This window comes from Nipponia nippon, unplaced genomic scaffold (genome assembly GCF_047370975.1).
Source record: "Nipponia nippon isolate SJK-2023a ecotype South Korea unplaced genomic scaffold, ASM4737097v1 scaffold_2, whole genome shotgun sequence".
NCBI lineage: Eukaryota > Metazoa > Chordata > Aves > Pelecaniformes > Threskiornithidae > Nipponia > Nipponia nippon.
The window spans coordinates 123,012,073-123,033,233 of NW_028262336.1; the positions used below are offsets into that span (position 1 = coordinate 123,012,073).

Below are 21,161 nucleotides of genomic sequence, written 5' to 3' on the forward strand. Positions count from 1 at the left end.
GTTCTGTATTTCCACAGCCCTTTTCTGGTGGGAATTTGGAGTCAGCATGAGATATAGGATGTGGCTTCACATTTCACTTCATACCCGAAACCTGCCTTTGCAATGAAAGGGCCATACAGATATTTTATCCATGATAATATTTCTTCGCTGTAAATGGACACTGCACATAAAATATCTGCAGACCAATTACCACCGATCAAAGGCAGCGCCACTCTGAATCTGAAGGAAACGGTGTGATGTGAGTCGTTTTGGCTCAGGGTCCCTCACAGGGGTTTCACAATCCGTGTCTTCATTCCCACACTACGAGGTGTGTTCGTGTGCAAGCTGGGGGCTTAACCATGCCAACAGACCTATGCATGCGCTCCCCTGGGATCCTGCTGCAGATTCCATCTGGGACTCCACATGGGTTGCTAAGACTGGTTCTTCACTCAGGCATCACTGTATTTTTTCGTATATACGTCACTGCATTTTTTCATATAATGGCTACGTTTGCATCCCAGATTCTGCCCTCAGGAAAGAGGGTGCAGATGTTGTTTGTGGCTATTCTGAACTATGTAATCTATTGATATTTCCAGTCAGGGCAATCATGTGGGTTGGCTGCTATGAAGAATCAGTGCCTCTGCTGGCTGGGTCTCCCCGTGGTGCCATTTCTACACAGCTGCTTCAGCCCTTTCTTCTTTGGCTGCTGCTTCTCATGGACTTTCACAAAAGGAAGCTCAAGTGGAAGCTGTTAAAACTCTCCACCTCGTCACACCACAGGCATGTTTGGAACAAGATCCTGAGTTGCATCTTGGAGGTAACAGAAGGGGACCACGAGGCAAGCCATGGTATGTGAGCATGGGAGAGACTAAAGGTCTTTATTCATTTAGATTTAAATAAGAAAACATAAGAAAAAGCTTAAGCTGAGGATCAGTTGAAGAATTCAGTTCAAAAATCATGACAGATACAACTTAGGAGTATTCTTCCCACAAATATGAAAATACCAGGCAGTAAAACTGCCTTACGAACCAAATCCACATTTGTGTCACTGTACCGGCCCAGGTGTGAAGCAGTACGGCTTCACTCAGCAGCTCTGTGTCCAGTGCACTGAGACCTGCTCATCTGGATGCAGCACTGGGCAAAAGCCAGCCATCAGCTTCCAATTCCAGGCTTTGCCCTGTTGCAGTCAAGGAACAAGTCAAGGAAATCAGAGGTCCGGAGAGGTATTTTCACAATCTTTCCATACCTTTTAACAAAAATGTAACATTGCGTGGCAGTTAGCACCAGCACGGCCATAGCAGAGTGAGCAGAGGGCCATCGTGTCCAGCATCCTCTTCCCAAGAACCTGCAGCACCAGATGTTGCTGGGGAGGATACCAGAAACCCTGTAAGAAGCATTTCTGTGTAATCCGTTCCCAGAGGAACTTAGTACTTTATCACTTCCAAAACACCTGATCTGGTTTTGGTTTTTGCTTTCGAAACATTTTTCCTGTTCCTCTGGATATTATTAGCCATATAAATGCATTGGCCCTTTCAAGAATGCTGCTAAACTCTTGATATTAATGGCAATGTCTAGACTAGTGAATGAAACAAGGCCACGACACAAGCTCTAGCGCTGCCCATGCTTGTCTGTATTGTTTCATGGTCCCTTGGTACGGATTAGCATCAGCTAACAGACAATACCTGAGCACAGTGTAGAGAACAGCGCATTCTTGGGACCATTCCCAATAGGCAGCCTGGGTGTGACCACCCTGTTTTTAGGGAGAAAAGAGCTTAATCATGTGAATATGAATCATAACATGCTCTTTGGCTTCGTGCCAGGCAACAGTCACTGGGCTGTTGCATGTGGTAGTACAGATGTAGCCAGTGGAACTTTTTAATAACAAGCTCCATAGACCAATTAAGCAAGCTGAGAAAGGCATCACTGGGTACCTTTTGAAGAAAGCCCGTAATATGTAGATAGGAGCCCGATCCCCTTCAGGGGAAGAACGCAACATTTCCACAAAGAGCTTGGTGCTGTGTCAAAGCACAGCCCATGTCATGAGGTTTTCACCACACTTCCCAAACGTTGTCAGCAACCTAAGATTAAACGTGCACAGAGAAGGCTTAGCACTGTCCCTCCCAAATACTGTTCCATGCCTGTGGGCATGTTCAAGGCTTGTTCAAGACAGCTTGGCTTGAACCGGATCAGTTATCTTCAAGGTAAACACAAATACCTTCTAACCTGAGGTGCTTTTACATGAGTAACCAGATGGGAGGGTTTGTATTGCCCAGGCCAGCCACCACCCAGAACAGGTACGCAGATATTTTCACAGAGGCAAAGAATACCACTTTGCTCCTGCGTGCCACTTGTGTAGAGAATTTGGATGCTGGAAAAGATCTACTTGAGGACTCTGCTTCTTGCCAGCAGTCTTTATTCCCTCTTGTTTTGGTGTTGAAGGCTACTGAACCTGGAAATCTGTGGGTACAGACTGGGCAGATACCTAAGGGTCAGTGGGTGGATTGATTGGTCAGTCAGTAAAGGGCAAAAAGGCAAACCAGTGTCACTGTGGTTTGTAAAATCAAATATTGAGATAAAAACATGCATGGCTGAGTTTGGTAGAAATGTCATACTTAATACACTTGAAGAAGTTCATAAATATTTTAGGGACAATTCTGCAATATTTCTGTTTTGTTTCAGTATTGTATGTTTGCCATACAAATGTCAGTTCTAGACAAGGGACAAGCAGAAATGATACACACTGCATTTCAGAAAGCATGGGCATTGCCTTTTGCAATGAGCAATTCTGGTAATGCTAAATCATTTGGGGAGGTGAAGACTCTTGGCAGAAAGTTGACTGAGCCATCGGTCCCTACTGAATTCCAGCCCATGCAGAGATCCTGAGTGTCTAGCTACAACTGAATGGAGAGGGAGGGATCCTTGTTGGGAAAGAGTGGAAAACACAGAAAAGCTTCTCTGTTCAGCTACATGTACAGGCTAGGAGTATACAACAAATGGTTTTCTGGACGGCAGACATTGAAGTCTAGGTTCATAATGGACTTCAAACACTAAAATAATTATTTAGGTACAGAGGTCCCATACTGGAGTGCCTTGGAGCCATATCAGCTGCTGCCTAACACCACTGGAAAAGTCCTCATTAACGCTTAAGAAGAAATATTTTGGTGTATGAATAAAGCCTCCTACACCCTGCACCGCCTCATCGCTAGTGGTCTTTATTAAAGATGAGGTTCTGGTGGGACCCTCAGGGTGGGCATTCTTCTCTTCTTCCCGTGGCTCAGAGCATACCTGCCTGCTTGGCCTGGTACAAAAACCAGCCAGGATGGGACATCTGGGAAGTGCCTCTGTTTCAGATGTGCTACCCCTTACATGCAACGCCTGAGCATCACTTTTCTGGGGCAGGAGGGAAGCTCCTGTTTAAACACTTTCTGTGTCTGAATTCATCCACATTCCAGGTGAGTAGAGTCCTCACCAGGTGCTTTTTGTCACTCCAGCCTTTTGTAACTACTCCCACTTTGTACAACCTAGTATACACAAAGTTAGCTCACACAATTCTGTCTGACCTTCAAAATATTTATTTATTCAATATAACGGGGGAAGTACGAGAGCTGAAGAAAGACGAGTTTCATAATAACAAAGAAGATGATACTTGGAGCAGTCACCAAAGGCAACAGCAGCTGGAGAGCAAGTCCCTGCTGTGAGAAGGCCTTTGAGTGGAGATATCATGGGTGTCAAAGGAGTCCCCTAACCACAGGGCTGTGGACATTCCCCATTCAGCATACTGCCTTCCTCCTGTTCACAGCCCCGAAATACTCCCTGTTCAGAAAACGGGCAGTCTAGGTAACTTAAGTGCTGCTACTAGGAGTATCAGGGGTAGCTTCTTCAATGCTGAGTCACATTATACGTTATCTTGAATCTAATCTCACTTTTCTCCTATTTTGGGCCCATGATGTTCCCCTTGTTTTGCTTTCTTCTCTGTTGCTTCCCCTTATGAAAAGCCAAGAGGCTTTAAGGTACCTCAGCACTGGTGTGCATTTTACTGATACTCAGTAAATGTGCTTTGATGAGGGAAGGGTGACCTAGGTCCTTCGTTCAGTAATTTCTTAATCACTCTGAGTTATATAGGTTAATACTCCAGCCTGGTCCTGCAGTCCAGTCTGAACCCAGTTTGAAATGTCTGCATCCTAACCACTCTTTCACGTACTTTCCTAAGAACTGGAGGAAGCTTTCCACAAGGTCTCTGTTGGCCTTTGTAACACAAATATGAAAATATTTGCAGTCAAGTTAAGCAGTAGAAAATGCATCCAAAACAGTATTGAGTAACCCTGCTTGAGGAGAGAAGTGTCTATAGAATCAGCGGGAATTGACATTGATGTCTCCAAGGACTTGGAAATACCAAGGACAAGGCAAACCAAAAAAGGCATAAGTAAATATTTCACTGAAGACTGCAAGAACTTTCCCTTTTAGGTAAATCACTCTTCATATCTGAGTTCATCCCAAGGTGAAAAGATTAAAAAGCAATTAAGTGAGCATCATCCAAGTAATTCCAGAAGCAAACAGTGTTGCTTATTGGAAAACCATTAACAAAGAGTGAAAGATAAGAAGTTTGAAAAAGAATTGGATAATTGGTGACACTGTCTTATATAGAGATGAGAAGTAGATGTTCTGTTAACCATGTCTGACTTGAAACAGTCTGCTCCCTCTGGCAGATCACTCTGCAAGCACTCTCCACAAAGAGGTAGAGAGAGGTACGTTTGGAAGAAAGGGCCATAAGAGATGCATCCGAATCCTACTCCTAGGGCGAATACAGTGAATTTTACCTCCTGAAATGAGTGCAATTCCAGTTGGTTCTGAAGTACATGCATTTATTTCCATATATACATGCAATTCCATTGGGTTCCTCTGTTGCATCCTCATCCAGGCCCTGGCAAAGTAGCTGGATGCTCCCAGGAGAAGAAATATGAAGCCAGACAGGTAAGTCCATGACTTGTCTTGATCTAGCAACAGAAACAGGCAGGTGAGCAATGTGTTGTGTGGCCATCTGGAAAAATCAGTGCTGAGTTTCATTAATCTATTACAACAACTTCAGAAAACCATGTCTGACTTATATTAACTTACCCTTGCAGGAGAGTTTGGTTAATGTACGATAGGTACATAGTTCTTCCCCAAAGAGTTCCCAGTAGGATGGTAATAATTCAAGACTCCAGAAAGTCAAAAGGTGAAAAAGCTAAAAGCTGTATCTCTGTGTAAAACCTAAGCACCACTGAAATCAATTGAAAGATTATTGCTGCCTTCGATACGAGCTGGAGTTCACCTTCTAGAGACCTAGTTCCTTTTAAAGCATTTCAGATGGCAAAAATCTTAATTTACCACTGCTGGTTTTAAAGCTTCACAAATGACACTTTTATAAGGACTTATTTCACTATAATGAAAAACTCTCCTACTTCACTTTAACATTAAGCATTGTGCAAACTCATTCTGGCTGAAAGGATGGTCATTTTTTATGTTGGGTAGTTCTTATGACAAACAACTAAAATATGCATCTGGAGCTCTTGGGCTTATGGGACTTAAATCATTAAAATATTTTTATGGGAAAAAAAATTACGAGTACAAATAAAAAAAAACTACACTTTTGCTCTGAGGGAAAGTTCATTCAAGGGTACAGTATTCAGGGCACACAAACCCACGATTTAAGCATATATATGCCTCAGATGCATCATTTACATGTATGTATGCCAAATATCTGTGTGTGTTTGTGTGTGTAAAGTTTACATGTCTTCTACTGGATTCGGCCACATTTACTTTTGTATCCAACAGCCCAGTTTGAACTGGGACCCTCTGTTTTTTGAATAGGTAAGGATCAAACGTCTTACAACAGAAAACAGAACGATAGAGTCTTTTTCACACCAGATGATGCTGTGTGAACACAAGGCTCAATTCAGCCATGAGCAGGATGAGTACGGGGCAACTGGGTACCCTGCGCCTTAGGTGCTTCCCTAAATTCAGGGACAATGCAATGATTATTTTTAAAATTACCTCTGCATCATAATCTGAATGAACACATTAAAAAAGGGCCTAGTGACACTTAGCTGCTTTTTATGGGAAAAGACTTGGTGTTGAAATGGTTTTATAAAAAATGTGTGACCTCTGGACAATTTCAGCTGGTGTTGAAAACAAGCTCTGTGATTCTCAAATGCTAGAGCAATGGGGGAACATGGTAGAAAATTATCACAGGGAACAGAAGGTAGTTTGCTTAAACCTGGGTGGCCCTCTAGGTCTAATAGCTTTTCCAAGAGAGTGTTGCAAAGGCTTGAAACCGTCCGTGCTCATGGTCAAAATCTCCCTCACCAGCTAAAAAAACCAAGGGCTGCGTTTTGGACAACCTCATACAGTCACGGGTAATATAAAGATAATATAAAGAGGATGTTCCTGGCTCAGTAGGGTCCCACACACTGTTCCTAGTCCCTTCCTAACAGAGCGGGTGAGCGATCTTGCAGTACCCCGGCAATGCCGATGACATTACGCTGGCGTGGAGGGTATCACACAGGGTACATGAATGCTAAGAAACCTCTGCTGGAACGGCTTAGCTGAACTCAAATATCTGTCTGGCGCACAAAAGAAGGGGAGGTTTCTAAACTACTTGGAGCACAGACCATAAAGAGAAAGGTTTACAATCCCTAACTCCTCCTCCACTTAATGGGCTTACGATTTATTTACATGGCAGGTTTTATAATACACAAGGGATACCTTGTGACCTGGGCTTGGATTAAGCAAAAAAAAGTGTAGCTATAGATATGAAACTCAGTCCTCTCTCTTTTTCCCAAGGCAGTTTTATAATTTCCATGTTTCCTATTAATCCAGGGTCCAAAGAAAAAGGAAGGAAAAATGTCTTTGGGAAGTTGCTCGGTGTGTGTTATAAGGTAAGCCCATGGAATATACGGGGAAATAACTGACCATAGACAATCAGTGCCCAAACCAAAACCGTGGTGGTTTACGTGACTATCTGTATAAAAGCAATATGGTTACCGTGACTTTGCCATCCATCAGCTAAGATGCACCTCAGGTTTGTTTTAAGCCTGTCTGAATAGCTAATCAACACGCATTTGCTGAAACACCTCCCATAGTGCCTTGGAAAGATCCACCTTCATGTTAGGGTCAGTTAACACACTTTGTTCGGCAGATATGACAGGTGAAGTTGTTTTATGTTGGTGTGTACAGCAGCTCAGCTGACGGGCAGTGATTCATCAAGCTGTAGTAACGCAGCCCATTTGTTGCATCCCTGCCCTCAGTCGGATGCCTGAAATGGCAGCCCCCGTGTTCCCCCCCGAATCCCAAAGCTCAAAGCCTCAGTTCTGTCCTACAACATGAAACCACGTACTTTGGCCTCCGTGCAAGGACGCCCATATGACAGAGGCCTTCGTAATACCACTATCTTCATCTGTCCTTCCCTTTCCCTGCTCTTTCCCCAGCATTAGGATGAAGCTACTTGATATATCTCAATTGATTGGTCTTTGTACACTTGCTTACACTGGCTCTCTATATCAGCACCTTCCATGCCCTGCTCCTCTTATAGGTGCTTCTATTGGATTCATCAGGGCGATGTATAGAAACTTATTTTCTGTACCTTTACCTTTCTCCCGTCCCTCTCCATGCCTTCTTCCTGCCATCTGGCACCTTCCTCTTGTTGCTGTACCCTCTCTCAATACGTATGACAAGCATTTCTGTAGGCAATAGGCTCAGACTCGGTGTGCTTGCTGTTCCGTGGTGTATTCAGATAGTCATGTCGGAGCCAGGAAACAGCAGGAAAGAGCAAGGCATGGAGAAAAGTAGAGGCGAGGAAAACAACCGATGACTTTCAGTGGTTCTGCCAAAAGGAAATCTATGCTGCAGCAAGCTGTTTGCCTCTGTGTAAATCACATCTTAGGGTTTAAACCATGCAACGGACCTTGCTCCTTATAAGTAGGTGGCATACCAACCCAGGAAACCATCTGTTAAAATGCCATCTCGGTACCTGCTGGTTCCTTGATCCTGAGGTCTCTTAGAAGTTCAACTCTTAGAACAGATGTTGCCTTCAAGCCATAGTTACTTAAAACTTCACTGCATGAATGAACATGTGGACCGGAGCTCTACCCCAGAGAAAGCAGACACTGAACTGAAGGAGAATCGCTGATAGCTGTTGGCATCATGGGACTGCGTGACTCAGAGTTCAGGTTCCATCTGGTAGGAGTCGGTGGCTACAAAAATGTGTGTAGATGCACACCAAGAGATTAATCGTAGGCCTAATTTACAATGAGTTCCAGTGTTGGGAAGCAGTGGAGCAATCACTACTAAAGATTTTTTTCTTCCGTGAGATCTGTTCTTAATTCTTACCTAACATTAGGAAAATTTTCAAAGGAATAAATAAGGAAGTCTGCTTCTGACAAGTTATCTTACCAAGTCCAAAACCAGACCATTTATATGTGAATTGAATGTATTATAACAGACTTTTCTATAGTCTGATGTTTATCTAGAGATGGGAAAGTGATCCAGATAATATGATTTATCAGTCTCCTAGGAGTATTCCTGGTGGGTGCATATTAGTGCTCTGTCCAGTCTAGCTGGAACTCTGACAAGGGATGGAGTTTCCTCTGGTTCCTATGGTAACAGTTTCTCAGCCTAGTAGGGCTTCTTGCATGAGAGTTGTTTGTTCTGTTTTGTATTTGTGCATTTTATTATAATTTATTTTGTATTATTCACCATTAACCTATTCATTCATCCCTATATTCATCCAGTGATGAGTGGTGTCCCTCAGGGGCCTGTATTGGGACCAGTATTATTTAACATCTTTGTCGGGGACGTGGACAGTGGCATTGAGTGCACCCTCAGCAAGTCTGTGGATGACACCAAGCTGAGTGGTGTGGTTGACACTCTAGAGGGATGGGATGCCATCCAGAGGGACCTGGACAGGCTGGAGAGGTGGGCCCGTGCAAACCTCATGAGGTTCAACAAGGCCAAATGCAAGGTCCTGCACCTGGGTCAGGGCAATCCCAAACATGGATACAGGCTGGGCGGTGAGTGAATGGAGAGCAGCCCTCAGAGAAGGACTTGGGGGTACTGGTGGATGAAAAACTGAATATGACCCAACAATGTGCTCTTGCAGCCCAGAAGGCCAACCGTATCCTGGGCTGCATCAAAAGCAGCGTGGCCAGCAGGGCGAGGGAGGGGATTCTGCCCCTCTGCTCTGCGCTGGTGAGACCCCCCCTGGAGCCCTGCGTCCAGCTCTGGGGTCCTCAGCACAGGAAGGACATGGACCTGTTGGAGCGGGGCCAGAGGAGGGGCACAAAAATGATCAGAGGGATGGAGCACCTCTGCTATGAGGAAAGGCTGAGAGAGCTGGGGTTGTTCAGCCTGGAGAAGAGAAGGCTGCGGGGAGACCTTACAGCAGCCTTCCAGTACCTGAAGGGGGCCTACAGGAAAGCTGGAGAGGGACTTTTTACAAGGGCGTGAAGTGACAGGACGAAGGGTAACAGTTTTAAACTGAAGGAGGGTAGATTTAGATTAGATATTAGGAAGAAATTCTTTACTGTGAAGGTGGCAAGACACTAGAACCGGTTGCCCAGAGAAACTGTGGATTCCTCATCCCTGGCAGTATTCAAGGCCAAGTTGGATGGGGCTCTGAGCACCCTGGTCTAGTGGAAGGTGTCCCTGCCCATGGCAGCGGGGTTGGAGCCAGATGATCTTTAAGGTCCCTTCCAACCCAAACCATTCTATGATTCTATGATTCATTCTATGATTGTATACTATTTTCCAGTAATACATTATGCAATGTATACAACATCTGGCATTTGGTATTTGTTCTCACATCCCTTCCCTGCGGGCAGAGGCAAACACACTGCAGCACACTCCGGGGGAGCTGGGACTGAATGTGTTCGGGGTTTGGCATTAGTTTTATTTTCTTATAAATTTTCATAATCCTGTGGATTTGTATGAGAAACATTTGTTCTTCTTTTTTTTCATTACGTGAGATAATACCAGTTTAGTGTACCTGCCTTTCAGCCATTTGTGGCATTCGGGCTTTGTCCAGTTATTGAGAAAAGCGTATCATCTGCAATCAGCAAACAAGGTTGGCTGGGGGTTAGAGAGGTGCTGGGGCTCCAGAGATCCATGTGCAAAATCCAGCTCTGCCACAGCTTCTTCCGTGGTCATGGGCGAATCGTGGTGTAATAGGAACAGCATCCTTCTCCCACACGCTGCCTGTCTCACTTTATGCCCCATAAGCTTTCAGAGAACCTTGCAGCATATTTTTACAGCACCAAGCTTAAGTGCCAGTGTAAGCCCAGGCATTTGAGCTAGGTTATCCTCAAAACAGGACAGCAGTCAGACCTTTCGGTAGCTGAGGTTGGCTATTTCAAGCTACTTGGGACCTTCCTCCCTTCTCTCAGCAGCCACATCCTTCAATCACTGCTGCTGATCCACAGCACTCCTAAACCTTCCCAGCACTCCTCCCTGCTCCGTGTAGAGCTCCATTAAGAGGATGTGGCTCTGCTTTAAGGAATTGTTCCCATGTGAATTTTGTGTCAGAGTCTCAAAGAAACTCTCTGGCTCTCCCAGATGACACGCACTCATCTAACACACTCGGGAGCAGAGCAAGCTGAGTTAAGCTGAGCTCACAGATGCAAGGCCAGGTTACCTTCACCGGCCCCACACTTTTACCTCCAGGTAGGCGAGATGAGAACCTGTCCCAGTGACAAAGTAACCCAGACAAAAGGGTGGAGAGGACAGGAGAGTACGTACCTACTTCACAAACAGCTTTGTGGAGTAAACAAAAATGCCTTCTTCCACCTTGATTGTTTCTCACCGTTGGCCTTTTTACATCTATAAAAAGAGGTGTGATCTATCTTGCTGTATCTCTGCCAGGATTGTAGGCAACACACGGCCACCATCCAGCGTTGTTTTTCCAGATATAGCCTGTCAAAATGGAAGGAATGAGTCAGTGTTGTGCAGAGCAAGAACAGCACGATTAACACCTATTTCATGTGCGTTCCTGCCTCCTTATCTTGCAGATGAGGGTTTTGACTTGCTGGGGTTTCCAGCACGCAGATTCTTAGGTGTCCTATACGCTGTCTTACCTGTGCATTAGTACTGATGGGATCCATACACGTACATTCAGAGGGGCAGACTTGCCCTTCAGGATATTTAGGACAATTCTCCTTGTTGGCATCTCTTCAATGGCTGCTTCCCAGCTCCAGCTTTGGAAGACTGCTAAAGCTGGTCATGGGAGAGAGCCCGTGACACCCTCCTGCTGCGGTCGCAGGTTCGTTTTCAGAAGCTGAGCAGCGATGTCCTGCCAAGTTGGATACCTGGCACTGCGAACGCAGCCGTGATCGTGCCCAGGGGGATGCTTATGCACTACAAACTGTTTCCTATAGGTGGAGTGATTTGTTTAATGCTTTGTGGTGGCTCTTCACATTTGCAGGTTAATTTGGTAGGTGCAGCACCACTCAGGGCAATCTGACAAACTCATTTCAAAACAAGTTTTTGACAAATAATAATAATTAAAAAAAATTGTGTTCAGCATTCAGACAGCGGAAGGAAAATTTCCTGTTAAAGGAAGTTATGAAGACAGTGGAATTGCTACAGGATTAATTAATGGAGATGTAAAGCAATATTTCAGCTGTTTCTAATCACTCACCGTCTCCCTCCAGTATCCCAGGGACTCAGGATGGGCAGACCCTGTGGTCACAGCTTTGTTATTCAGAGGGAAAAAAAAATAAACCTAGCACTTCAGGCTTTCTGCACTCCAAGAATCCTCCTTTCTCTTCCTTCAAAGCTTGTCTCCAAGCCCACTCACTGGCAAAGCTGTTGCTCCCACCCTCCATTAACATCCAAAATCTTTCACATGACAAAAGCATTCTCTGTCTCATGCTAAAGAGTCCCTGTTATGGCCCATTGCAGCTGTAAATGTCTTGGGCTTAGGCCCATGAACACGCTGCTGAGGGGTTAGGTGGGACATGGGTACAGAGAGCATCGGTCACATCCTGGTAACCGCGGGAGCACGCTCCATGGGAAACGTGGCCTGATCGCAGGCAGCTTGTCCCCCGGCGACTGGGGACGACGGATGCAGAGGGCTGCTACCACAAAACAGCCAAAGTGTTAGAAGTTCCCCGCCAGCGAAGCTCCCAGCCAGTTGTTGATGTGACCGTATCCTGTTATTGTGCTCCCCAGCATAAATCGCCAATACTCAAGCAGGACTTTCATCAGACAAAGAAAACAACTTCCAACAATAGGTAAAACAATCCAAAGGCATCTAATCTTCTGGCACCAGCCTTAAAAAGGAATAGTTCATTGTAAACAAGACTGCATCTCAAAACTAACTTTTGACACAGAGAAGTGACTCCAATGGCACTGTTCTGGGTGTGGGTGTAAAACACCGGATCTGGCTTTGGTCCTTCCAACCCGTTGAGTGTCCGCACAAACACGCTTCCCATATAGTGTCTTTTCTGAGATGTGATTCATGGCGAGCTAAAAAAAGGTTCACGTGCAGGTAATGACCGATACTTATTGGCATGAGGAAAGAGTAGCTGAAAGGACTATTAAACCGAATCATAATAAACTATTCCTGCTGGTTAAGGCTCATTAAATTTTTTATTGGTCTTGCCTGCAATTTTCTGTACGTAGGTTTTGCAGATGATCTTCAAGCTGAGCCAAAACATGTATCGTGAATTATTCTGACCTTGCTCAGAACAGCTTTATGTGTTTGCATGCGTGCCTGTAAAAAACGCTTTCTCATAACCCATATCTGAACATTGCCAGATGCATTTGCCACATTGTAAAATACAGAACGTCATTCACCTCCGGGGATTAAAGGCAGCGCTATTTAATGACAGGGACTGAATGTGCTGCCCTTGATCACAGTGGGCCATGCCCTAAGCGATCTGTTAAAAGGATTTTATACCACCACCAGCGGCCCTAGATTAATCCAAACAAACAAAAAAAAAAGAAGATGCAATATCACAAGCTTCCACACAAACCAAAGTCTAAACTCTGTTCGCAGCGGGGACCTACCTTCTTGCTGCAATCCCTACATCAGCCCCTTCGCTGCCGTCGCTTTCTGTGCTGTACGTCAGTTCAGAGTCACCTCCTGTTGCTGCCTGCAGCTTCCCCAACTTCTTCTACAGTGCCACAAGGATTATTTCTGTTCGTATCTACTGCACTTGCAATCAGACGACCTAGGGCCCTCGGCATTGTAACAGTTCAAGGGAAAAGATGATTACACCCAAGAATCTATTGAAAATCTGAATGGGAAGGATGGCCTTGGTCTGAGGGCACTAGCCTGGACAGGTGAAACTCCTCTGTTTTGACACAGCATTCCCCTGTGATCCTAAAAAAGTCACTGTTTAGTTAACTGAAAAATGGGAATCACAGGAGACTGGAGCAAGAATTAGCAGGTTGAGGCTGGGAAGTGTTTTGACACCGGTTACAGAGGGCTCCTCGGGAGCAATACGTAGCTAATGCAAACAGGACCATTTCATGCCTCAAGTGGTTCAATTACAAATCTTGAAAAGAGGCACTGTGAAAAATGGCCAAGTTCTATGTATATTTAATATTTCGCTGCTGGGTTTTTTGGCAGCTGCTTTGGTGATCAATATACTGCAGAGCAGGACTGTCACCCCCCCCTCAAAGTCATGACTCTGCAATCTTTCCAGCACGTTGTGTGCTGCGTAACTTATTAGCAATCTTGTATATTCCTTACTCTTGCCTCTCCAGAGTTCAAGCTGACACAGATTTTCTCCTGATAAAGGTCGGGGAGCTGGCTTCTATGCAAACTTTGACATTGTGGTCTTCGGGGGATTTGAACAGCATGTAATACGAAGTTCAAATTTATTTGTTTGTAGGCAAACTTACTGAAATACTAATACTTTTTGGTCTTATTTATGTCATTAAGTGTAAAACACTGGTAATTAATCTCTCATTGGAGATCAGACCATGAGAGGAGCAGATATTGTGGTCCTTGACTACTGAAATTTGATCGATCATCATAATTGCTGGAAAAAAACATGTTCAGAAAGAGAAGCAGAGATGAACAGGACTAATGAGGACGTACCCCCTTCCTCCATGTTTCTCTTCACAGTACCACAAATGAAGCCTACCGTGGTCTTCTTTCCAGGGCTCCTGCTTCTCAACTAAGGCATTGGATTGTCGTGTTCCAAAATGGGATACTGGTGGCAAACTGAATGTCGGAAATCAAGCAGGATATCAGAGCACTGCCATCCACATTGGCTTACTTTTGTGAATTCTGGGACTCAGGAGATGATTAAGACCTTAACAGCCCAGCTTCAGCTCCTCCAGTGTGTCTGTTAGCTTTTCCCACACCTGCCACTACTTTTTGTGTCGTGCTGTTCCATGACGCTTACAGGGAAACGCTAACTGCCTGCAGCTGGGCAGATGGTCAGGAGAGGCATCTCATCTTGCTTTCATTGATTTTATGCCTACTTCATATAATTTACTCTTTTGTAAGTACTTGACTTGAAACCGCTTGATTGCGCATTCATTAGAGCTATGTAATCCTGTGGATTCCTATAAAATCTCTTTTCCTCCTTCACTTCCTTCTGATTCGTTGTTACAACCACCTTCTGCAATCTTCCCTAAATCACGTGGCAAGGTTGGAAGGGAACAGGGATCATTTCTGACTTGGTCCTTGATAGATCGTTACTATAATACACACGGCACCCACAGGCTTAGGCCAAATGTCCCACCACGCAGAGCAAAGCATCTTAGCAGCTGTCCTACCTGAGCAGAATGAGCAAGAACAAAAAATACTGACACTTTTGCACTCATTTCTTTGTCCCGTAAAAATAGGATTTTCACCTGCGGTTTGGCTGCATCATGTCATGAACCTGCACGTTCTCATGGAGGAGGCCAGCTCCGAATAGTGGGCTGAGAGGTCCTCGAGCAAGCCCTAAATGTTGCAGCAAGGTGGGGACACGTGGGTGTTGTAGAATCCACTGCAGTTTTTGCAGAACATCGGAAAGAGCCATGCATCCAACCTGTCTAATGGAAGCACCGAAGCTGTACCCTGAATTTTATCCATCTACAAAGCAATCTTTGAAAAGTCAGAACCCATATGGTCTGTGCGGTCAATGGAAAGAGGTGAGTGCCTTTGGAAACCTCCAGAGGCACCTAAATTGGGTACCTAAACTTAGACAGGCTTTCCCGCTGGAGGCCTTCAACAGCACCTAGCTCTCCGGCGACTCTACAGGAAACCCAGACAAGAACTGTTGTACTAGGTTTTGGAAATTTAGGGTGTAAGTCAGTCAGTTGCCTAAATTACCCAGACTGAACTCCATCTAGACTCTCAATAACCAGGAGACCGAGGGCCAAGTCTGCTCCAGGGGAGTGCAATTTACAGTTCCTCCTCCCATCCGCATTATCTGTTTTAAACTCTGCTGCAGTGCAGATGTAGTCTGCTGTTAATATCCTATGTTCGACACCTGTAAGATGGCTGCAGATCAGCAGTGGGTGACTCCCACCGTTTCATTAATGAGGTCTGTTACAATAATTCAGGATGGTTGTACACACCACGAGATCTTTATTATTATCTATTATTTATTATTATCTCGTATCATAAAGCTGCATCTAGCTACATAGAAAATTTTTAGCTAAATAATTGTTTCAAATTTCTTCACAGTATGAAAAATAAAAAAAGCCATCTTTAAGTAGGACGTGGAAACAGTGACGGGTTCAAATGATTATCGGAACTAATGAACAGAAATCTGGGTTTCTGATACTCTGTCATATCACTAGGCAAAATGTCACCAGGGCGTTTGGCCCCGAACGCCTCAGTTTCTCTTTGAAAAAAAGCCTCTATCTCTCATGATGTTGTGAATCTTAATTGACTAATATTTTCAAAGCACTTTGTGCTGCTCAGATGAAAGAGTTTTCTAAATGCAGAGTATTATTACATGTTAAGTTCATGTCTGGAGCAAATTTTTAAAACAAACCGTAATGAAAAGCAGAATTAAGAGTGGAAAGGCTGATCCAGCCATTAATTACTTCACATCAGAGTGGGCAGAGGGTCTCCTTTTATGTTGTTTATTTCAAACAAACAACTCTGGGAATCTCCTGTGGAAATGAAATGCAAAAACCAAAGCCCTTTCATGGGTATTTTTGGTTTATCTCCACATGAATCTTAAATTCATCATGTGGAGAGAATGTGGAACACATTTTTTTCCCCCGTATACACTTACTTTCCCACAATGAATAAAATCCATTTTCTTGCACAGTTTGTCTGCTTGTTCACCCAAGGGTAACAAAATAACCCAGAAAGCAGGAACACCCTGTCCCTGAACCCTGTTGAAAACCAAATAAATAAATAAGAGAAAAAGAGGGATGACTCGGAGGGTTCCCAGGCAAACCTGCCGTACTTAACATCGCGTATGTAGTGACCGCCGACACATGAGCCCCAGAGCTCCTAATTCCTTAGCTATTGCTCAGCAGTGAGTAATAAACCCTCGCTCAGTGACTCACACAGGCTCCGAAATGCAGCTGAGCGGCTGTCAGCAAGCACCCAGGTTTTAGAAAATGTGAGTGGGAAGGGGAAGATTTCTTGTGGCTGTATTTGAACGGGGGAGAAGCCTGGCACGCTGTAAGGGTCCTTGTGCACTTCAGATACAGCTGTTGGTACGCAGGCTATCCTACCAGAGGTTCCAGCACATTCAGTACTCCAAAGGAATTTTGCTTCTGTATTTTGTCTTCTCCTCCGCCCTCCTTCCAGCACACACGTAGGCCTCAATCTTTTCCGGATTTAATCCTTCAGTTACCAAGATGTCACTTCTGGAGATACAACATCTAACCAGGAGTTAGCTGTCAGCTGAAGCTCTTCTTTCGCTGCAGGGAAAGCTTAGCTTTTCCCGGTGAATACTGATGCGAACAGGCAGCGACGGAGGCAGCCAGCTTCAGCGGGGGGAAAAGAATCTTTGCTGTAACGCAGTTTCTAAACTGTAGTGAACCAGGCATGCAAAGCAGGCTTGTCACAAGTGGTCTCTAAGGATTAATCCTAATCACTTTTGCCTCTTTAATTATTAGAGAGCAGCTGGAAGATACGCCTCCATGCTTTAGGATGAGAGGAGTCAGGCACTTCCCAGCTGGTGATTCACCACCCCTTAAACTCTTAGCTTAGGAGGTGAAAAAGTGCCCTCTGGAGACATCTTTCTCTGTTCGCTTGAGATTAGGCTCAGGATTAGACTCTGTTCGCCTAGCTTAGACTAGCCATCCCGTCTTCAGTGGTTTAGCAATATCTAATGTCTTCAGAGCATTTCATATGGTTTTTGGCTTCAAAAGAGCCTTCATGCGTTTTCTTCTGTTACGGAAAGTTTTCTTGCACCAGCTTGGCAATTGATGCTTGAGCAGGTGATAGTTTGTCTTGTGGTAAAGAGATGGCATCGCTTTCCTCTTCTTTGTTCTGGTGGTTTGGTTTGGAAAGTTTGTTCCAATAACACTCGGTTACTCACTGCTCTGAACCCTCATATGTTCTGCTAATCAAATGCCAAAGGAGAGGAGGGTTCTTAGTTGTTCATGGCCATGTTGACGTTCACAGCTGTGTTTCAGTGAAATATCTACTACTGCGTAATTCGAACACACACTCCACCCACATACTGCTGCTGGATGCGTGATTTATCCTGTGGAAATATTTTGATCTTAGCAGGTCTTCAGATTTTAGAGAGGGTCTATAATTTGTGCGTGCGCTTTGACCTGAGCCTGTCTCTCTACCTTCCCCCCCCCGCTATTCCTTCCATTGCTGGCCCTAGTGATGTTGGGATACATACAGTTTTACATCAATTTTGATAGGAGTTTTGGACATGAAGATATTTTGATATCAAATTGCTTTTTAAGATTCTACGGGAGTGTTTCCTCATTTAAGAACGGCTCACTGCAATCTTTGCTGCTTGCAGATTTCTCAGTATCGGTGATGAATTGCCTCCACTCAGCCCTGGAGAATGAGCTTATTCATCAGCATTGCGCGTGCCGATAGGTGTGAGTGGTGTCAGTCTGAGCTCCCTAGGGACCGACCTTTGGCTTGCTGTGTATCCTTTCCTCCTATTCTAGAAGTAACACAAATTAGTTCATCGTTTAAGATTCATTATGGCATAAATTAGTCATTTTGCTCTGTTCACCATTACAATGATCTATGTTTTGCCCACGTAGTATGGCAATTCATAAGGGATTAACTTTCACCTGTGGCATTTTCCATGCATTGAAAATGCTTCTGGAAGCATCCTAGGCTTCTGCATGGACCCAACAGCCTGTATGGATGCGCTGGCAGCCTTTGCACATTGCAGCTACAAGTAATGACTTTTCTTATTTTGCCTACTAATTCATCCAGCCCCTTTGCAACATCAAAATTCCCCACTGTGACCTAAAGAATGTCTATTTGCAAAAAAAACCCAAACAAACAACCCCAAAACCAAACCCCAAACTCATTTCTGCCTGGTACAGCGTTATGATTGCTGTCTTCTCTCCCTCCTTTAAAAAAAAATATCTGTCTGAGACGCTAGGCCTGGCAACTTGTGCTGCAGAAGTTTACCGCGGCAGCAGAGCCAGCTGTCCACCCCCTTTGCCAGAAGTTCATTTCTCAGAGCAGAGTCAGCAGAAGCGAAGATCCGCCCGGTCGCCAGCAGCTTCAGTGCAAAGTCTAGCTTCAGCGGGGGCTCAGCAGGCCACAATTTTTAATGATGATTAGAAACTGAACACATGGATTAAAATTCCTTCCTACAGTTGGCTCGTGCATGCAGACTCCATGACGTAAAGTATATCACCTAAACTGTGTTACATCCTCTCAGCAGAATATCTGAGAGAGATTTCTAAGCAGGCTACCTAGATTAATTTATCTAGATTAATTGACTTTTAGCAGCGCAAGCTCTCCTGCACTTCTATTAAATGGCTCTTTAAAGTGTTAATTTCCTATTTTCTTGTTTTTCTTGTCTCTGTAATAAATACATATTTGTGACTACAAGCACTCAGGAAAAATGCTGTGTGTTTGGAATGAAGTGATCAAGTCAGTGATGCAAGTCTGCTAAACTTCTGCTAGTATAAATAAGAGGACTACTGATGTCAAGAAAAGCTACAATGATTTATATCAGTCAAAAATATAGGCCCATTGACTTAAAAAATGTTTGTCCGGCTTTATTTTAAGAGGCATAAGAGACTCAAAGTCTCCTAAAACCCCACCCAAAGGCTTTTTGGAAGATTATCTTGGAGGTTGTAGAATTGATTGAAGACTTGATGAACAGATAAAATTTTTGCAAACCTTTGTATTGCCTAAAAAAAGAGCGCTCCGTAAGAAAACCAGCAAACATTTTTGTTTTACTTACGTAAATAGCGTGCTTTTATGCTACATGATTTAAGAAGCCTGTCACTTTTTTTTTTTTTCTTTTATCATTGCGCAGGACTCTGCAAAACATTTATGCTGACGTTGCACGCAGGCTTTTGTAAATGGCAGCGAGACTGAGAGCTCCGCTCCAGGTACGAGAGCGTACCAGCGGCTGAGTGCGTCTGCACCCATTCAACGGCGCAGTGACCTCTCAAGCTACTTCTCACTTTCAGTTGTTTACTCTCCTTATCAGTCCTGTATCTCATCCGTATATCTCTGGAGAGCTCTGTCATGCGTAACTGGATGCACAGCAAAGTTCAATAGGAGGCTGCTGCCCTCTGTGAACTGGTTATCGCTTGGAAATTTTGTGCCGGCGTTTTCCACTTGCCAAAGAGCTTAAAGAAAGCACGCTTTCGGATACAGCGCTAACGAGATGATTTTACTGGGTGGCAGTGGCTGCAATTTCACTTGATGGCTACTGATTGTTAATTGCAGAGCTAATATAATTACATAGAGGCCAGCTGAGTTAAAGTGGATTTCTAAAAGGGCCTTGTACCATCCTGGCACCAGTTTCTCTATGAGCCTGAGGAAATCTTCAACAGATGAATTCTTCTGGTGCTTACTCTTACTGCAGTTCGTACCGGAGACGTGCCCACTGAGGAAGTTATCCTTTGGGATAGGGGTGAGTATAGAGAGTCATACATAAATGTAGCACTTGGAAAATGCTCCACCTAACGTTAAAAAGGCTTGTCTTGTAGGAATGAGGTTGAAAAAATGAAGGGATGACAACTGCCTGGTTGGGGAGAGAAGGGTGAAGAAATGCTTCGCATGTAGGCATGCAGGTTTCTTCATGATATTTTTTCTTTCATGATATCCAGGTTTTCTTGGCTCTGCAGGCATCTTTATAATGTTTGCTTATGTGCAGCCTGATATTATTTTCTCATTTTGCAGTATTCAAAAATAGCTCTTTTTAAAACTCACCTTTTCACATGTAGAAGTAAAACACTGAAAAGTCACATTGGCAGAGAAGCCAATGAATACAATGCTTATGAAGTATAAATTATCATCTTTCATTAAAAGCTTCTCACACTGTTTTGTCCTTTCATCATATAGACTTATACTGCCCTAGAAGACTTAGGAACGTCAGAACATGACCTAAAATAATAGAATCATAGAATGGTTTGGGGTGGAAGGGACCTTTAAAGGTCATCTAGTCCAACCCCTGGCAATGAGCAGGGACATCTTCAACTAGATCACGTTGCTCAGAGCCCCGTCCAACCTGACCTTCAATGTTTCCAGGGATGGGGCATCTCCCACCTCTCTGGACAACCTGTGCCAGTGTTTCACCACCCTCAGCGTAAAAAAAATTCTTCCTTATATCTAGTCTGAAACTATTGAACCGGTAAAGCCAAGTGCTAATTGCAATTTTGCAGAATTGAAAAAGATTGTTCAGAAACACGTTATGCTTATTTTTGTGGCAGGAAGTCATTATTAGAATCAATCATAGAATCATGGAATCGTTAAGGTTGGAAAAGACCCTTAAGATCATCGAGTCCAACCGTTAACCTATCACTGCCAAGTCCACCACTAAACCATGTCCCCAAGCACCATGTCTACCCATCTTTTAAGTACCTCCAGGGATGGGGACTCAACCACTTCCCTGGGCAGCCTGTGCCAGTGCCTGACTGCCCTTTCGGTGAAGACTACCCTTTTGGTGAAGAAAAAAAAAAACCTCCTTTGACCAAACACTGGCATGACAATAAATATTTTATTGCTTTAAAGCCAGAAAGGACTCTCAAAACTTTGGTTGCCATGATTTGTTAGACTTGCTGCATAT

General features: G+C 44.2%; 1 long non-coding RNA gene across 1 annotated transcript; it reads left to right on the forward strand.

Annotated features, from left to right (window-relative positions):
• Positions 1–649: 649 nt before the first annotated feature.
• LOC148055945 (uncharacterized) lies at positions 650–19,464 on the forward strand. The gene is made up of 4 exons (XR_015704591.1): positions 650–827; positions 4,898–4,950; positions 6,838–6,896; positions 19,401–19,464. It is a non-coding gene; the product is annotated as an uncharacterized LOC148055945 (long non-coding RNA).
• Positions 19,465–21,161: the final 1,697 nt, after the last annotated feature.